We start from the raw sequence: 19,516 nt of genomic DNA, 5'->3' as shown, positions 1-19,516 counted from the left end.
TGGTGCACTGTGGGATACCGCCCGGAGGCCAATACTGTCGATTTGCGGCCACGCTAACCCTAATCTGATATGGTAATACCTATTTTAGCACTACTCCTCTCGTTGGGGAGGAGTACAGAAACCGATTTAAAGAGCCCTTTATATCGATATAAAGGGCCTCGTTGTGTGGACGGGTACAGCGTTAAATCGGTTTAACCCTGCTAAAATCGGTTTAAACGCATAGTGTAGACCAGGCCATGTGTACTAATTTTTTGAGGGGTGGGAGGTGGTTAGGTTTCAAAACCATACCCACAAGTCATTTCTTAAAACTTGCAACAGAATGGAGGCAAAAACGTTAGGGAGGAAATGGATGTTACTAACATCTCACAAGCAACAATGAGAAACAATATAAAATATATTTTAAAATTACACCTCTAAATTGTGGTGGAGGAAGTGGAAGAGGTAGTTGGTTTCTAAATACAAAAAATAACTTGTAAATAGAGTGCCCTGACGTCAGATCTGCCCTCTTGTCGTCCATCTGTGTGCTGAATGATTGTATCATAATGTGCACACAAGAGAACAGAATGAAGTTTGCATGAGCTTTGCAACCTTAAAAACATATTTTAATATAGTTTGTTATAACACCATTTCCTAGGTTTTGGGGAAGGGGGAATTATGGAGGGGCGTGTGTGATTTTTTGTTTAAGAAAAAGGAACAAACAGATTCTACTGTGTACACCTGTAACAGTCCCCCTTCCCCCTCACGAGTCATCAGAAAGGTTGGATCCACAGACTTTCAACACTGTAGCTCAGACTGCCACTACCTGAGCTACCCAGCTCCTGCCCCAGGGGTTGCTCTCAGCAGGAGAGACTGGCTATTGGCACCAAGGAGTGGCTGAGAGGCGCCCTGGCCCCATCTCTTTCTCTCTTTCCCCTCCACAACTAGATGTTGGGGAAGTTCCTACCCCATGTGGTGCTTTGGAGTGTGTGTATGCATGTGAATGGGCCACTGAGAGCGTAGGTTGGGTTTGGAGATTAATGTGGGACGCTTAGCCTGGCTGTCTCTTCTCACTCCCACTCCAGCAGCAGCGTGAGCCTGGCCTCACAATGTTCAGTGATTTTGGCAGGCTGTCCAAATATTCCTGAGGAACACAAGCGAGAGAATGGGAATGTGGTTTTTTAACATGAGCTGAGCCAAATCATAATTGAATTTCATGGAGCCAAAAAAAGACATTCCCCCTGCCAAATATCAAAGGCCTTCTGCATACAATGGAGTTGTGAGAATTCATCAGAGAAAAGATCACAAGAATCTTTTATAATGGAAAATGTTATGCAACCTAAATTTAGAGCTTGCTACCAGATCCTCCAATAGAACTTTAACAGCGTTCTCTTAAGATGCAACTATAATGCAACACCAAGGAAATAAAATTTTAAAAATTACATTGTTGCAATATTATGGATGATATTTCATATGCACAAAAGATGGATAAATTTAGGTTGTAGTTGTGCTGATCCTATGCTGGTGAAAATTAGCACAGCTCCATTGAACCTATACTGATTTTAGCTCAAGAACTGGCCCATAGTTCTCACAACAGCTATGGCTCAGATACTTTGCGTATAGTGGTGTAAAGGTTCAAAATTGGCCTCTGCTTTACACCCACAGTTTTTGATGTCAGTTGCTGTCATTTGGATATCTAAGTACATGCCTGAACCTGGTGTTCCTTATGAAACTTTATAATCTCTGAAAACATCTGCTCAGTGTACAGTAGCAGTCAAAAAAGCTAACAGAATGTTAGGAACCATTAGGAAAGGGATAGCTAATAAGACAGAAAAATATCAGAAAACCACTTTATAAATCCATTCCATGTCCATGCCTTGAATACTGCATTCAGTTCTGGTCACTCCTGTCATAAACAGATAGCTAAGGGTTAATGTTTCTTTTACCTGTAAAGGATTAACAAAGGGAACCAAACACCTGACCAGAGGACCAATCAGGAAACCGGATTTTTCAAAGTCAGGGAGGGAACTTCTGGTGGGTTTGGCTTTGTCTGTCTTTTTTTTTTTTGTTTGTTTTCTCTTGGCTGTGAGGGAACAGCTTTTCTTTTTCTATCTTCAAACTTCTAACTTCAGTAAAACAATATAGGCTTTTATGTTGTTTGTTTTGTATTTACATGTGTGTAGTTGCTGGAATGTTTCAAATTGGATATCTTTTTGAATCAGACTGTTTATTCATATTTTCTTATAAGCAATAGCCCTGTATTTGTCATCTTGATGCAGAGTTATATTTTATGTCTTTTCTTTTTTTTATATAAAGTGTTTCTTTTTAAAGACTTGTTTGAGTTTTTTCTCTCTGGTTAGGTTAAGAACAAGGGAGAGGGATTCTCTTTGTGTTAGATTACTACGGAGGAAGCTCTGCAGCACCAGGGAGGTGGGAGGGGAAGAGAGATAGGAATCATCTTCTGTTTCCTTGTATTTGGGGTTTGTCTCTTTGTGGAATAGAAGGAGACATGCTTCTTGGTATTGTGATGTAAAGAGATTGCATCAACTCTCAGTTAGCCCAGAGAGGAAATCTGGGGGAGAGGGAGGGGGAAGGGAAGTGGAGTATTCCCTTTGTTGGTAAGACTCAGAGCTTCTGGGTCTTGGGGTCCCCCAGGGAAAGGTTTGGGAGAGACCCAGGGAGTTTATCAGGTACTCTGAATTTGATTGGTGGCAGCGAGATAAGATCCAAGCTGGTAATTAAGCTTGGGGGAGTTTCATGCTAAGCACCCAGATTTTGGACGCTAAGGTCCAGATTTGGGAAAAGGCTTATTACGACATGGTGGCAGCGGTGGGAAAGATAAGAATCCAGAAAGCCAGTAGGATATTAATTTTTCTTTTTCTCTGCTAGGGTTTTAGCAGAGAGAAAGGGTTTTGGGTTTTAAAAGTAGCCAGAGAGAAAAAAAAATTTTTTGTTTTCTCTGCTGCTTGCTTGGCTTGCATATTAGCAAGAGTCATTAAGAGTCATTAACGGTCTATTGTTAAACAATAGCATTCCCATGGAATTCAAATACCCAGCAAACACACACAGCGTAAATAAAGTAGCTGGTTTTCTAGTTAATTTGCATATCACTGTTAGAGTAGCAAAAGAAGAAACAAAGGAGTTTGCTAGGCACTGTTGCAGGAGACAACAGAGAGCCAGCAGTTCAGACAATAACCACCAGAGGGCACCCCAACACAAGAAAACAGAAACCATGACTTCCAAGGAAAAGGGCACAAGCTGAAAAAGTCAGAACGAGCACAAGCGGAACATGGAAAGAAATGAAACTACAAGACTAGAAATAAAACAAAAAGAGAGACCCATGGAGCTGAAGAAAAAGAGGAACATGAAGCAAATGGCAGCTCCAAAGGAGAACAGGAAACAGCCAAAGATGCAGCCACCAAAGAAACAACAAGAAGAAGATGCAGCCCACAGAACAGATAGAACTTCCAGAGGGATGAAACCACCACAAAGAAAGTGGAGAGACAAACAGAGGAAAGCCTTGAACTGGAGTTAGAACAGGCTAAGCAACAGAACCAACCACTCCTAACACAACCCTTCGCCAGTACTTTGTTCACCAGCACAAGAAATTTCCCAACTACAAGGCAGGTGATGACACTGAGACCTTCTTAGAAAATTTTGAAAGAGCCTGCATTGGTACAGCATCCCTGAAGACCAGTACATGCTAGAGCTGAGGTCACACCTCAGTGGACCCTTAGCAGACATGGGCGGCTGAAATGCCAAAGGACCGAAAATGAACGATTATAAACTGTTTCAAACCAAGGCCAGATACAGAATGGGGATAACCCGGATCACGACCCGTCGGCGGTTCAGAAACCCAAAAGTGGAAACAGACTGGGTCATTTCCCAAACACGCCTACTACGTTTGGGAAGCATTATGACACCTGGATATCAGGAACAAGGTTCAAAATCCATTGACGAACTGCACCTCCTCATGACAAATGGAGCAGTTCTTGGATGGTGTTCCTGAGGACATACACGGTACATCCCTAGATGGAAAACCCAAAACTCTCACTGAGGCGGGGAGATTGGCAGCCAAATGGATGGAAGTGGCAGAAAGCAAGAAGCTACTGTAAAGGGGAATGACAAACCAGGGGAGCCACACGACAATAAACCCTACAACAGAGGGCAACCAAAACCCCACCCTAACAATCCAAGGGAAGCCACAGACACCCTATCCTTCCACCTCACCAGTCTCCAGTAACTTACCTCAACCCAGTGACCCGTTAGCTGGAAGATGCTATAAGTGTAATGAAATGGGACATATAAAAGCCAACTGCCCAACAAACCCCACCTGGGTGCAAGTCATTACACCACCATCACACCAAAGATCCCCTGGCCCAGATACCTCTCAAATCCCCTTGGAGCGAAGGGAAAATTTGAGAGTGGGTGGAAAGAAGGTTACCGCGTGGAGAGACACGGGTCAAAAATATATATTAGAATTGGAAAAAGTACAGAGAAGGGCAACAAAAGTGATTAAGAATATGGAACAGCTTCTGTATGAGAGGAGATAAAAAAGACTGGGACTTTTCAGTTTGGAAAAGAGACAACTGAGAGGGGATATGATAGAGATGTATAAAATTGTGAATGGCATGGATAAAGTGAATAAGGAGTGTTATTTGCCTCTTCACTTAACAGAAGAACCAGGGCTCACCTAATGAAATCAATAGGCAGCAGGTTTAAAACAAACATAAGTACTTTTTCACACAGTGCACAGTCAACCTGCACAGTCTGGGATGACAAGCAGTGGCTGCAGAACTTTTGAATGTGCAAAGCTATCTTCCTGGAACTGTGTGCGAAGTTCGCACCAGCACTGTGGCACAAGGACACCCAATTGAGAGCTGCCCCCTCAGTGAGAAGCATGTGGTGATTGCTGTGTGGAAGCTGGCAACTCCAGACTGCTACCAATCATTCGCGAATCAGTTTGCAGACGGGAAGTCCACTGTGGGAATTGCATTTATGCAAGTGTGCAGGGCTACTAATCGCATCCTGCTACAAAGGACTGTGACTCTTGAAAGTGTTTGTGAAATAGTGGATGGCTTTGCGGCAATGGGATTCCCTAACTGTGGTGGGGCAATTGATGGCACGGATATCCCAATTTTGGCCCTGGACCATCTTGTGATGGAGTACATTGACAAAAAGGGGTACTTCTCTATGGTATTGCAGGTGCTTGTGGATCACCAGGGTTGTTTCACTGACATCAACACAGGGTGGTCAGGGAAGGTGCATGACACACGCATCTTCAGGAACACCGGCCTGTACAGAAAGCTGCAAACAGGGACTTTCTTTCCACACCAGAAGGTTCCACTGAGGGATGTTGAAATGCCCATAGTTATCCTTGGAGAGCCAACCTTATACGGGATACTCCCCTGCCCCTACTCCCCTGGTTCATGAAGCCTTACACAGGAAACCTGGACAGTGCCAAGGAGCGCTTCAGCAATAGGCTGAGAAGGTGCAGAATGACCGTTGAATGTGCATTTGGCATATTAAAAGCACACTGGCTCTGTCTTTATGGCAGGTTAAACCTAAATTAGGAAAATATTCCCCTGGTCATGGCAACCTGCTGTGTGCTGCATAATATTTGCGAGGCTAAGGGTGAAAAGTTTCCCCAGAGGTGGAGCGTGGAGGTGGATCGCCTGGCCGCTGATTTTGAGCAGCCTGATAAAAGGGCTATTAGAGGGGCACAAGGGGGGCACTATTTGAACCAGGGAGGCTTTGAGGCATCATTTTGACAATGAGCACCAGTAATGTGTCTTTCTATAAAGCATTCTGCCATGCTTTATTAACTTGCTGCCTTGCATGATAATTTTGATGATTGCTTCCTGACCGTGATTTGCAGACTATGAATGTGCCAGTTGCCACTGTGTATTAATTACAGCAGCAACCCCCACGTGTAAGAAACACATAAAGATTGATTATCTTTCAGAGAGTATTTTTTATTAAATATCAATAAACAACACACAGAAAACGCTTTCTGGAAAGGGACATAACATTGACAAGGCCACTTCTCTGACGGAGGCTCTCATAGCTGCGTGTAACCACAGCTGTCATTTTGGAAGCTGTCCAAAGGGGCAGAGTGAATGGGGTACTGTGACGGCCCGGGAAGATGCAAGGAGTGTGTGGGAGGAGTTTGGGGAGGGCATGGCAAGCAGTTCTGTACGGGCTGCAGGGGAGAAGGGGAGGCGAGCACACGTGTTCTGCCTGCAATGCTATTAGGGACTTGAGCATCTCTATTTGCTCCTCCGTCACTTTAATCATCCACTCCTGGCCCATTATACAATTTGCTCATGCCCCTGCTTCCTCTCCTGACTAACTATTTTTAAATTTTCATTAATTGAGTCTCTCCATGCTTTGTGTTCTTGATCTGTGGCATGAGAGGATTGGAGCATCTCCCAAAACATGTCCTCCTTGCTCCTCCTGGGTCACTTCCTTATCTGGTGGAGGCACTCTGCTGGTGTATAGGGGGTTCCCGTGAAGACCGCACCTGCAGAAGCATAAGAAACAATAAACAGAGGCATGATTCTTAGTGCACTCACAACTTCAAATGATAATAGTAAAATACACCTCTTTCTCACTGTCCCTTGGAAGCACAGAGCTCAGCAAACACCCTACACATGGTAAGTTCAGCTCAGGAGTGGGAGGGGGCATTCAAGATGGGGCAAAGGATCTTCGTGGCTTTTTAAAGGGATCGCTGCAAGCGAGTAGGGACAATATTGTAAATTCTGCCACCATTGTCCACATGCAAGGGTCACTGAAGCTGATATCTCATTCCTGAGGGTAAGCAAGGATGCATCTCCTGCATGAGTGTGGCCTCAGACCCGGTCCTTATGCTGCTCGCCTGTGTGCTTCTTTGGTTCCTGCACAAATGATTGCCAGTTGGCACAGGAAAGTTTCCTACAATGGAGTTAGAAACAAAGCAGCTCTGCCAAGGAACCTCCGGAAGAGGATTGCCGAGTACCTCCAGGAAACTTTCCTAGAGATCTTTCTAGAGGATTCCCATGAAATCTCAGTGTTCATTCACACACTGTTCTGTGGGGGCCCCACTGCATAGATGTGTAGCAGACGCAAACACTGCTAGTCTTGTACATTTCTGTCCCTTAACCCACTTCTAGCATATAAAAAACCAAAGGACAGCTCTACCTCTTGTAACCAAGCAGCATCAACTCAAAACAAGCACTTACCAGAGCTTTCCTCTCCTGCATCATGCACGCCAGAGACAGGGTTGAGAAGAGGTCCTGCCTCACCACAGCTCAGGCCTGTTCCATCTCATCCTCAATTCCACTTTCTCATCCACCACTTCACTCTCAGGGTTTTTTCCACAGACTGCTCTTTCTAGCCCCCATGAAGTATCCACGGGGCTCTTGGTGGAGGAGATGGGGATGCACAGAGGATGGTGTCCAGCTCCTTATAGAAGTGGAAGGTCTTCAGAACAGCACCAGAGCAATGGTTTGACTCCCTTGTTTCTGGTACACCTGCCTCAGCTCCTTTATCTTCACATGGCACTGCTGCGTGTCCCATTCAGAACTTTTATCCAACGAGCCACGAGAAGTCTCACCATAGGCATCGAAGTTCCTATGGCTGGAGCAGAGCTGGGACTGCACAGCCTCTTCTCCCCACAGCACCAGCAGATCCAACAACTCAGGTGTGCTCTAAGCAGGAGAGCGTTTGCTGCATGGAGCCGCCATGGTCAGCTGGGAAGATGTGATGTGAGCTCTCCATGCCGAGCAAACAGGAAGTGGAATTTCAAAAATTCCCAGTCCTATAAAGGGGAGAAGGGGCGGTGTGATGGCAGGGGCTCAGGGAGAAGGGGCAGTGTGAGGGTGGGACCTTGGGGGAGTGGGTGGTGTGAGGGCCAGGCCTCAGGGGGCAGTGTGGAGTGGGGGGATGGGGCCACAGATCAAGCGCCTGTGGCCTCCACACTTTTAAGGTGCTTCCATCACTCCTGCTCTAAAGGGAAAGTGTCTAAGAGGTTTCAGGAGAGCTGTGGCACTTGTTCTGTGGTATAGATGGCCAGACTGAGGGATTTCAGTGCCCAAGAAAGGATCTCAGATAGGAGGTCTGCACCTGGGAGTGCATCTGAGACACCCAGAGCTTAGAACAGTGACCAGTCAATACCCAGGCCCAGGGACCTTAGAACCACATGTGATTCAGTAGTTAGATCCAATCACAACAGACTGAAGTTCAATCAGAGAGGGGGATTGGCTTAGGCTCTGACAGTCACTGAAAGAGAGGCAACAGAAAACAAACAACAAAGGAAAAAATAAGAAGAAATAGAAGAAGGAAAAATGCACAGAAAAGAAAAAAAGATAGACCAAAGACAGGGGAAAGAGAAAGGAAAAAGTGGGCAGAAATAAAATGAGGAATGGAAGCATTTTTCTGGGGCATGGTGCATAGGAACATGAAGGGTAGGAACAGAGAGTGCGCAAAGTACCAGTCTAATGCAAGGTGAAGGCTCCAATATCAAATGCTGATGCACCCCTGTTGTTCAGTAAAACTGTCTGGCCAAGAAGGAAGTAATACTGAAATGCTCCAGAATTTCATCTAATACCACTAGGCTGGGAAGTCATACAGAGTGGGATTCACAAAGTTATTTAGGTTCCTAACTCACATGAAAGTTAACACCTAAATACCTTTGTGAATCCCACCCATCATAATCTCATATCATAATATGGGCCCCCTCAGGAATGAGGGGAAAGCCGGAGATTTCTGAGCAGGATAGTCTTCTCCACTCAACTCCCTACCATTGTGGAGAAAAATATTAAGTGAAGGAGACAGATAGAACTAGGATCCAAATTGTTGGGTATGTGGAAGGAATTTGGAGTTGCATATTGGGAAGGTAGGAAATGGCTGTTTTACATTCACAAAAACCAAAATCCTGCCTCCAGCATCTAATGCAAGTGATGTAGCTGGACCCCTCTGTCAGTCTTGCCTATTTAGACTGTAAGCTTGTCTGGGGGAAGGACAGTTTCTTATTATGTGTTTGCACAGCCAGTTATCCAATAGAGCCCTCTGTTTGTTTGAGGGCCTCTGGACACTATTATAATGCAGTTAAATAATAAGAATACATAAATAATGGTTGGGATAAGATATATGGCCTTTGGTCACTGCAAAGCAGGATAGCCTCACCCCAATCAGATATATGCAGATGCTTTCATTAAATTCAAAGCTCTGGCATTAGGCCCAGACACTGTGAAAACCTTGCTACTGTGTATACCTGTGTTCTTCCAGTGCTGTGCACAATGTTAATCCATACACTGTAAAATCAGAGTCAATGATATAACCTGTAAGCAGGCCTCTCCACACCCCCCCATGCAAAGATTAGTTCAAGCAGCAATTCCTGTTAGGAATAATTTCTGTAAAGCCTGTAGGGCAGGAGCGCTATGCAGATGAACATGCCCAGTCCACATCACACTCACTCTAGTTACAAAGTGCATGCAGAGCACTCTCTATATAGGTTTGGAGAGAGGCAAAATAGGGGTGAATGACTTCTACGTCCCCATCCCACTGTTGACCATCGACTTTCTTTCAGGAGTCCATAGGCAGAGCCTGCCAGAATGTGATCCCAAGGATCTAGCAGTAGGCTGTAGCAATAATGCATAGTTCTGCCTCTAGACAGGGTGTAATAAACGTCTGTCTCAACCTTACCTATCTATTTATGACACAGGGCCCTACAAATAGAGAATTACCTGTGCCCAGAAGAAAACAGCTGAATTCTTTAGGAATTTATACTTCATAATGTATGAGGGAGAGTTAAAGTATACCAAGAGTTGGGCAGCTTGACCCAAATTAGATTGTATTTATCATTGGATGAGCTCTAGTTCAGAGGTAGGATCAGAAGACATTAATCCCAATTCTGTTCCCACTGAATACCAGAGGCATAAATTAGACCAGCTCTAGAGACTACTCTGCCTGCCGTGCTTTCCTATTGCAGGAGCCCAGAACAGCAGGGACATATTGTGCTCTGGTAAAAGGACAATGAGGATACTTAGGAGGCTAAATAAGAGGATATTGCAGTAATCAAAGTGGACTATAATGAGGGCCCAAATTAAAGATTTGGCTAGGAAAAGAAGCTCTGGGGGTGAAAAGCAAAGGATGGCTGTTGAGGAGGTAGAAATAGCAGGATTTGGATATGGCCTGATGTATATGACTGGGAAAGGGAGGAGTCAAAAGTACCCCAAATAGCAGGTTGGAGTGATGGGAAAGATGGTGGTGCTGTCAGCAGTGATAGAAAAGGGGCACATTAGGGAAGGTTTGGGAGGAAACATAAGGAGTTTCATTTTGGTCTTGTTAAACTTCAGCTGATGACAAGACACATCGGGAAGAAAGGCTAAAATGTGGGATTGAATGGAAGGAGAAGAAAGAGATTTGCAAGTCATTGTCCTAGAGATGAGAGTGCTATCTGATGAAACTGACTAGAGACAGGGTGAGAATTGAGAAGAGCCCTGGGTATCCCTACAGGCAGTAGGAAAGGGGAGAAGGAGAACCTATTGAAAGAGAGGCTGAAAGAGCAATCAGAGAAATAGGAGAACCAGGAGAGGACAGTATCTCAAAATCCCAGTGAGAATAAGATAGCAAAGTTGACTGACAGTGTCAAAAGTAGCAAAGATGTATGAATGTAGGATAACTTTTGAGAAAGATAACTAAATACCGCCTTAGCACTTACATTTTACAGACTGTAATAGACAAGCTGTGCTGTAATGTCTTCACATAGTTCTCATTGCCCCAAGTCTTACTGAACTCTTGAAATAAGTATACAGGTTGACATAGGTGTCATTTGCAGGGTCTCCATATCCTCTCCCCACATTTGAGTTTGGCATCTCAGAGCAAACTTTAAATAAGCAAACTTTCTTTTTCCTGCCACATGCCAGACTGTGGCACTACTCATTTCCCCAGAGCTCCTGAACCTCTTTTGGTTTCCGTCTGATGATTCCTTTTCACTCACTGGAAGGTGAGCATTGTTTAAATTACAGCTTTATGTCTTCTGTGCAGTGATGGGCAATCTGCAGCCTGTGGGCTGCACACGGCCCATCAGGGTAATCTGCTGGCGAGCCGCCAGACGGTTTGTTCATATTTGCATGGCTGCCCACAGCTCCCAGTGGCCGCAGTTCACCATTCCCAGCCAATTGAAGCTGCAGAAAGTGGCGGTCAGCACATCCCTGAGGCCTGTGCCACTTTCTGCAGCTTCAATTGGCTGGGAATGGCAAACCGCAGCCACTGGGAACTGCAGGTGGCCATGCAAATGTAAACAAACTGTCTGGCAGCTCACCAGCAGATTACCCTGCGGGCCGCAGGTTGCCCACCACTGCTTCTGTGGTTTATCAGTTCTGTGACTCGTAAGCATGCAGCTAGCTGTAAGTAAATGGGCTCCAGAGCTCTGGAGAACAGTAAGGGCAATCCAGCTAGTCACAGGAAACTGGGAGAGGGAAGTGATTTTATTTTGTAGGCATGGTGGATTCTATCGCTGGATAGGATGGTTGGATAAATGCGAAAAGGAAAGGGGTAATAATATCATGAAAGAGCAGTGATAAGAAGAGCACTTCCTGATGGTGGAACCTAATTATTATTTCAGGCCTTGGCTCATTTCAGAAACTTGTAAACTTGATTAATTTCCCATTGCAATGGTAGTTCTGAGTGACATAACTCAGAAGCTGTTTATAGCTGTCTTCTGTTCCTCTCCTTTTGTTCTGTCCACGGAATTTATTTCCACAAGGCACCATGTAAAAAAGATTCCATGGGGAAGGATGGGAGAAAGCAGACCTCAGTCTATATTGGGGAGGTGGAGCTGGCAATAGTCTGACTTGTAAATGAAAAGAGGACATTATAGTCTTAGGCCATGTCTACATGTACAGCACTGCAGTGAAGATGCTCTATGCTGGTCTCCCATAGGCATAAAAAAACCACCCCTGTAAGCAGCATAAGCTATGTCAGCAGGAGAAGCTCTCTCTCCAACATAGCATTGTGCACATGAGTGCCTATATCAGTGTAAATTATGTTGCTCAGAGGGATGGAATATTCACATGCCTGAGAGACATAAGTTTTGCTGACATAGGTGGATGTGTAGACATAGCCTTACTTACATAGAGCATTAGATTTTCAAAGCACTGTAGAAAAGTTAACTAATTAAACTAGACAGTTTAGAGACACTGTCAGTGCAATTGGGTAAAGGGTTTGCTCACACATTCAGCCCATCCCTTCACCAAGACCTCTTTTGCTTTCTTTCTTTCTTTCTTTCTTTCTTTCTGAAATGACATAGCTGCTGGTTCATCTTTTGGACAGTCCATTTCTTTGCTGGATGGGATAAATTCTGGTTCTGCAGAAGGCCATCCTGCATCTTGACACAGCTTAGAATTTTCCAATCCTAAAACTAAAACAGATTCTCACTGGAAGCAAAAGAATCCTATAGACACTTGGAGTACAGAACCTCTACATGTTCCGATCAGAAAGTATTTATCGGGCAAACAATTAATTAAAATAAATGATTGAACTAATTCTACATATCTGATATGAAAATGTATGATTTTCACCACTCCAAACAATTTTAAAGACTAAATATCATGCATAAGTTTGGACAAGTTTTACTGTCTGAAACTACTGGATCAAACAGTTATTTAAAAACGAAATCCATACCAGAATCTTTCTTAGCTCAGGAATACACCCACCTTCCTCAGATAATGTGGTCATACTTGGCTTCAGAATGAGTACATGAGAGTGGACAATTTCTGTTTACTGACTTGTCGTGGAAGGATAGTGTTCAGTCCACTTGCCAAGCACCAGTTTGAAATTCAAGAAGTAATGGTTTTTTGAGCTCTACAGTCTTTCAATGTACAAATTGACAAGCTGAAAAAAACCTGTATGTGGAATGCTCACAATTTCTCACTTTTATGGCAGTTGCTGATTCTCTGAAGGAAATATCACCTCTAATGGAAACAAATTGTACAGTGGCAGAGACTTTTAAATAGTCATGTATCATTAATATTTTACTGAGGAGTTCCCACAAGAAAATGTCCCTGTTAACCTGTGATAAACCCTTCTTCCAAATGTGCCTGGGCTACAAAGAGGAATGGACAGCCTCTTCATTTTTTTATGTCCAAAACACTGTCTCTTAACCATAGCCAAGGAAGGAGGGCAACAAATATATATGAAACACATTTCACTGGAAATGTTTATACTTTGTTTCTGAAAATATAGGGGGTATATTGATAGTACAGCGGAGTGTTCAACGAAGTGTGATTTGAAATGGGGTGTTGTGTATGACAGGCCTTTCAGGGCGGGGACTCAAGTTCCTTCTCTGGGAAATTTTATTAAAGTATCTGACATTTAACACAATCTTCTGAATTCCACAGACTACTCTCTAGAAGTATTTTAAAGAGCCCCAGGGATAAATTGTCTCTATTAAGGTAATTAAGCAATATCTAGAGAGTGAGAGAGTGTGAGGAGGAGGGGTCGATTCCATAGCCCAGATTCTCTAGATCTAAAACCACTTTGTGCCATGATGTAACCTTGGACACAACGGAGAATCCAGTCCCATTAGAGGGCAGGAAATCACCCTAATCTTACCTTTAGTTTAGTGGTGGAATTTTAATAAGGAGCTTCTGAGTGTCCCTGTGAGCCCTTTCCAGCACCTCGTGGCTTTTAAAAACTCTCTAAACATTAATCCAAACTGAGAGAGTCTCCCTGCAAAGCAGTAAGATTTATGTTTCAGGAAGGTATAACCCACCATGAGTCATGGGAGATTATAAAAATTGTGTTAAAATGTTTCCCCCCTTTTTTAAATTTAAATTTGAAATTTCAATGAAGAATCTTGTAAAAACAAAAACAAAACAAAAAACCAACCCTGAAATTGTTGGCCAGCTCTGCATAGCTACACTTGTGATGACTAAACCGAATAGTTCAGAGATTTGGTTTGACTAAGCAGGAAAAGGTTTGTCTACCTAGTTGAACCCAAAAGATTCCCATCCATGCATACTTTTCAGACCCCTTGTGTCCTGTATCCCTTTCTCTCAGGCTCTTTTCCCTCATTTCACTTCTCCCTCTCCAGTCTTTTAGAACTCTATTGCCTTCCCCTTTGCAACTCCCTCCACTTTTTCTTCCCTACAGACTCCCAGTGCCTTCTGAGCCTCCCTGATGCCTCATGATCATATTCCAGGTTTTCAGCTCCTCCAGACTTTCCCAGGGGGGTCTCCCCTGCCTGTTGAGTTGTGACCCTTACCCTTCTAACAGCCCCTCCACAGCACTAATAATGATTCAAAAGATGTATCTAAGGGTAGGAGCAATTAAGCTGGTGTGTTCAGGTGTTATCACTGTTTTCTAACTAATTTCCTGCTTTTTCTTTCTTTCTTTTTTTTGCAGAAAAGCTTGTTAAAAAAATCCACCAAAACCTTTCTCAAACCCCCCAAAGTGTGCAGACAGCAGAGTAGTTTGAACAGGAGTTATGTAATGCACATGTCTTTGTAGATAATTGGAGGCTCAAATAGCAGTGCAGTGCAGGTGATTTTAATATTTTGTGGACACACTGTAACCTACAACAGATATTTCACTGCCTGCATACTGCTTGCCAAAAACACACCAAAAGTTAGCATGCAGTACTTATTTCTATGATTGTTTCTGAGTTGCAGGGAACAAAAGAGGATAGCAAGTAGTTTTGGAGATAATGCTTCATTTAATACCAAGATATAGAACACAGCTTGTCACTAAACTAACTGTGAAACAGAATCTTCCTGTGTTGACTGCATGAGAGTAACAAAGGAAAGCAAAGCTCAGGTGAGTGCAAAAAATTAGCAGAGGAATAACTAGTTAGATCTGATTAGAATTTATCAAAAAAAATGTTTTGCTTTTTGTTTTTTGTCATGTCTATAAGCTTTCAGAACTTGGAAAAATCACTAAACTCCTATTGATTTTGGTTGGAGTTTGCAATTCAGGAGAAATGGTGTGTTCCAGGCTCATATAGCACTTTAATTAAAATCTCTTTTATATAAATTCATATTGCTGCTAACCTTATCTATGAATTTTGTTTACAAAATACTGTCTTTAAAACAGATAGATGCAGATCATTCCTGGCAATGTGTGAGGGGAATATTACTGTATTTATGACACAATAGTGATACTGTAAATATTCTGATTTATTTTATCATAGTCTTAAGACAAGGAAAAATAAACAAAATGTGAAGGTATAGTAGTAGAATTATCATTGTAATGCATGCTTGGATTCTTAGATGTTTGAGGCCAACTTCATTGCTTGTGTAACTGCATAATATCAGGGGAGTTACGGAATGGTTGTACTTGACCTTTGAAGTTTAACATTAACTAAATGTTCAGGTGGCATTTCTGGTATGTTGTGAGAGATAATGCTGTGGAATTTGGATTAAATATTTAATTTCAACAAGAAGCTGTCTGTATCCTGAGTTCAAATGAAACATGTTTTTCTAACTTTTAAAATAGTTGCTAGACATGAGGTGAGTATGAAATTAAATCACCTTGGAGTGAGCTCCTTAGAGATTGCTCTAGAACACTCATCTTCCTCTTTTCATGGATGTGTAAATCCTGGGGCATAATTTCTGTAAATATACTGGTGTGTGACCAAACAGCAAAGAAATAAGTGGACTGAAATGTACCTCTTTTGTAAACTATAAATTTGGAATGTGATTGAGAGGACAATGAAGCCATTCTGTCAAGATGCAATGATGTTTATAATTTTAAACATGCTCTTTGTTGGGTTGTCAGGAGGGACTGAATCCAGAATATCTAGATCCAAGGCATAGACTTCTACTATGTGAACAAAGCCCATTAGCAGGGAGCTCTCAGGATCAGCCACAGATTATTAATACAAAGGTAGTCTAACAAGCTACTAAATGCATTTTGAAATATTCTGTTAATAGGGTGCTACACAAACTTTTGTATATTAAAAGGCTCCATTGTTTAATTAAATTAGGATTGGATTGGTACCCTGTGAATATTCATTAATTATATATTATTACTATTAGTTTCTTGCAGACCCCATTTTTTTAAATAATCAGCTTTTATTGTACTGTACTGGTTGATGCACTGGATATGTGCTCTATAGGTGAGAGAACATTTAAACTTTCTAAGGGCTAAATTCTTCCCTTGGATTCAAAGAAGATTCTGGCTGTCTTCAGTGGGAACCACACCCCTGGGCAGAATTTTGTCCTAATTGGTTCTACTGTATAGGATTTCAAATTAATAGGAAAACAATATTCCCACCCATGTATCTTATCTCTTATCTCGAGGTAGGATATTATGTAGTAAATAGTAGTAGTTACCATTCGTAGTACTGCAATATTTATCATGTGCGGAAGGTATAAGAGACCAGGGAGACTAAGCCTCCCCAAACAAGATGTGGTGTACCTCTCTCTAAGGGCGCTGCTGCTGGCCCACCGCCTTCAGAGTGCTGCCATCAAAAAGACATGTGGGCCATAGCCCCACCCGTGCTCCACTCCAAGGCCTTGCTCTCATTTGTCCTCTTCCCCCATGGCCCTGGCCACACTTTGCCTCTTTCCCCCTGAGGACTCCAACCCCGCTCACACCTCTCCACCCCCTCCAAGGAATGGTGGGTGGGGGACATCTTGAGGGAGGGAGTGGTGAGGTGCAAGCAGTGGGTAGGGGGGTTTTGAGGGAGGGGTCAAAGAGGCATGAGCAGTGGCGGCCTCAGGGGAGGGGATGAAGAGGCACAAGAAGCAAGCAAGGGGGTCTCGGGGGCAGAAAGGAGGGAGCAGCAGATAAGGGAGCCTCAGGGGAGGGGGTGGAGAGGGGAGGGGACCAACCAGGAGCAGGGCCTGGGGTGGAGTGTGGGTGAGGCCTTGGGGGACGAGGCCGAGCTGGGGCGGGCCACAGGATAGAGCGGGGGATGGGGCCATAGTCCAGGCACCAGTGGTCTCCCTCACTTTTAGGGAGCTTCCAGTGCCCAGCCTCCCCAAATGTAGGAGTCCCACGCTGCCCGTGGTATTTATTATTTATACGCACTGTGGTAGGGACCAAAGGTCCCAGTCAAGATCTGGTACCATTGTACTACATACTCTAAAAACATGGGGCTGGGTGGCTGAAGATCAAGGTGTCCCTCTTAGCTCTTGTGGCCCCTCCATCCAGTGCACCCAAGTGGAGCTTGGGCAGGATAAAGAATCACTATATTGTCTGTAGCACAAATGAAGGTTGTTAAACTGTTTTGCTTTGCTACTTTGCTTTGATGAAGTAGTATAAAGGAGGCAGAACATATCATTGAATCTGGCCAAAAAAATAGAAAGGAAAGTGATGAGAAAATAAAGATTTTTGTTGTTATGGCTATTATAAGACAGTAATAAAATTATAGAACTGTCTAGAAGCTAGGAGGAGAAAGAGAATGGGTGAAGTCAATGGCGACTGCATAGAGGGTCATAAATAAGAAATGGAATCAGCTGTCTTTGGACACAGAAGAGAGAGGAGAAGATGGAGCTGTGAATTGTTGGTTTACAACAATGCTTTTGGAAGGCTAGTGGACCATATAAAATGGGATTCTAAATCAAAGGCCCGGTCTACATGACGCGTTTATACCAAATTTAGCAGCATTAAACTGAATTAACCCTGCACCCATCCACACAACGAAGCCCTTTATATCGATATAAAGGGCTCTTAATACCGATATCTGTATTCCTCCCCGACGAGGGGAGGAGCGCTGAAATTGGTATTGCCATGACGGATTAGGGTTAGTGTGGCCGCAATTCGACGGTATTGGCCTCCAGGTGCTATCCCACAGTGCAACATTGGGACCGCTCTGGACAGCAATCTGAACTCGGATGCACTGGCCAGGTAGACAGGAAAAGCCCTGCGAACTTCATTTCCTGTTTTCCCAGTGTGGAGCGCTGATCAGCACGGGTGGCCATGCAGTCCCAAATCCAAAAAGAGCTCCAGCATGGACCATACGGGAGATACTGGACCTGATCACTGCATGGGGAGACAAATCCATTCTATCAGAGCCCCGTTCCAGAACACAAAATGTCAAAGCACTAGAAAAAATCTTCAGGCTATGACAGACAGAGGCCACAGCAGGGACTCAACACAGTGCTGCGTGACAAGCATAACGGAAAGCCTAAGAATCAAATGGACGCTCATGGAGGGAGGGAGGGGGGACTGAGGACTCGAGCTATCCCACAGTTCCTGCAGTCTCCAAAAAGTATTTGCATTCTTGGCTGAGCTCCCAATGCGTGAAGGGTCAAAAACATTGTCGCCAGTGGTTCAGGGTATATGTCGTCAATTTACCCCCCTCCCCCCCATGAAAGAAAAGGGGAAAAAAATTGTTTCTCACCTCTTTTCAATGTCACCACATGTCTACTGGATGCTGCTGGTAGACGAGGTGCTGCAGCGCTAAACAGCAGCATCTCCTCCCCTTCCCTCCCTGATGGTAGACAGTGCAATATAACTGATAGCCATCCTCATCATCATCCCGTGAGTGCTCCTGGCTGGCCTCGGTGAGGTCGGCCGGAGGCGCCTGGGCAAAAATAAGCTTTGTCTCCTAGAGATTCAGTCCTGGCAGACGGTGCAATAGGCTTGGTAACCGTCCTCATCATCCTGTGAGTGCTCCTGGCTGGCCTCGGTGAAGTTGGCAGGGGGCACCTGCGCAAAAATAAGCTTTGTCTCCTGCAGATTCAGTCCTGGCTGGAATACCCTAGCAGCTGGAGGCTGAGATCCTCTCCCCGCTCCCCTTTCATGTCTAATGGAGATTCTGTCCTGCCTGGACTATCATAGTAGCTGCAGGCTGCCTCCCCCTCATTTTATCTCACTAAAAAGTCAGTGTTCCTTATTCATGCATTCTTTATTACTTCATCACACAAATGGGGGGATAACTGCCATGGTAGCCCAGGAGGGGTGTGAGATGAGGGAAGCAACAAGTGGGGTTATTGCAGGGGCACCCCCTAGAATGGCATGCAGCTCATCATTTCTGCGGGATATCTCGGGCTCTGACCCGGAGTGGCTGTGCTCTTTGGTTCTCTAGTAGACTTGCCCCATATTCTAGGCAGGACTGACTCTATTTTTAGACAAAACATAAAGAAGGGAATGACCTGGGGAGTCATTCCCATTTTTGTCCAGGTGCCCCCCGCCAACCTCAGTGAAGCCAGCCAGGAGCACCCATGGCAGCAGCAGACGGTACAATAGGACTGGTAACCGTCATCACCAATTTCCAAAGCAGCAGACGATGCAATAGGGATAGTAACCATCTCTGCTACCTTGCAAAGGCAAATGAATGCTGCTGTGTAGCACTGCAGTAACGCATCTGTCAGCAGCATCCAGTACACATATGGTGACAGTGAAAAAAGGCAAAACAGGCTCCATGGTTGCCATGCTATGGCGTCTGCCAGGGCAATCCAGGGAAAAAGGGCACAAAATGATTGTCTGCTGTTGCTTTCACGGAGTAAGGATTGAGTGACGACATTTACCCAGAATCACCCGTGACACTGTTTTTGCATTGGGATCTCAACCCAGAATTCCAGTGGGCGGGGAGACTGCGGGAAGTATG

The 19,516-nt window shown here is 44.2% G+C and overlaps 1 protein-coding gene across 2 annotated transcripts in view; it reads left to right on the top strand.

Moving 5' to 3' along the window:
- Positions 1 to 19,516, top strand: part of EPCIP (exosomal polycystin 1 interacting protein) — a 33,836-nt gene that overhangs the window by 9,433 nt on the left and 4,887 nt on the right. The window contains exon 2 of one of the 2 annotated variants that reach the window (XM_032793896.1): positions 14,631 to 14,775. The exons of the other annotated variant lie outside the window; for it this stretch is intronic. The gene's annotated coding sequence lies outside the window, so the exon portion shown is untranslated. The remainder of the gene's footprint in view (positions 1 to 14,630; positions 14,776 to 19,516) is intronic. 2 annotated transcript variants of the gene reach the window in all.

The sequence above is a fragment of the Chelonoidis abingdonii genome, chromosome 1 (genome assembly GCF_003597395.2).
Source record: "Chelonoidis abingdonii isolate Lonesome George chromosome 1, CheloAbing_2.0, whole genome shotgun sequence".
Lineage (NCBI taxonomy): Eukaryota > Metazoa > Chordata > Testudines > Testudinidae > Chelonoidis > Chelonoidis abingdonii.
Note: the sequence above shows the minus strand (reverse complement) of the source record. Positions and strands in the feature narration are given on the sequence as shown.